The sequence below is a fragment of the Manacus vitellinus genome, unplaced genomic scaffold, assembly GCF_001715985.3.
Source record: "Manacus vitellinus isolate BGI_N305 unplaced genomic scaffold, ASM171598v3 scaffold_180_pilon, whole genome shotgun sequence".
NCBI lineage: Eukaryota > Metazoa > Chordata > Aves > Passeriformes > Pipridae > Manacus > Manacus vitellinus.
Genome location: NW_021939266.1, coordinates 743 through 1,452, shown reverse-complemented (window position 1 = coordinate 1,452; position 710 = coordinate 743).

Here is a 710-nt window from a genome sequence, read left to right as displayed (position 1 = left end):
CACTGATCTTTGTGCTTTTCTTCAAGTGTTTATTTCGCCAAACTCTTTTATGGAGTTTTCCAAAAGCTCTCTATGCCTTTGCTAACCTGTTGTCCATCTCTCCGTCAATCTTACCATCCGAGGAGATGAGGCTCCCTAGGTAATTAGGTTGCTGGACTGATTTGAGCTCTGATTGACCAATGGTGATATGGGGATGATGGAAGACTTCCTGAGGTGCAGGTTGATGGAGAACTTCTGTTTTCTTTTAGCTGACTTCCAGCCCAAAGAGCTCAGCAGCCTCAGCAAAGCAGGACGTTAAACGCTGCAGAGCTGCTTCTGTGTGAGCGACGAGAGCGGCGTCATCAGCATAAAGCAGCTCCCGAACAAGATGGTTTAAGGTCTTGGTGTGAGCCTTCAAGCACCTTAGGTTGAAAGGGCTTCCATCAGTACGGTATCGGATGTAGATCCCGTCCTGATGAAGACGTCATGTGTGTTACATATTCATGACCCACCGGCAGTGGGCGGTGCTCTCTGTAAATCATGGACACACCCCTGGCGCCTGCGCACTTCTCTCTGCTGCTCGTCTCGGTGGTCGCGGGGGGTGAAGGCTCAAGGTCTTCCTCTCTCGGAGCGTGCGCAGTCGCTCAGCGCCTTCCCCTGGCGACGGCTCCTCATTGGCTGCCCGTCCGTCCACTCCGTGTCCCATTAGCTGTTCATTGGCTGCATTTGCT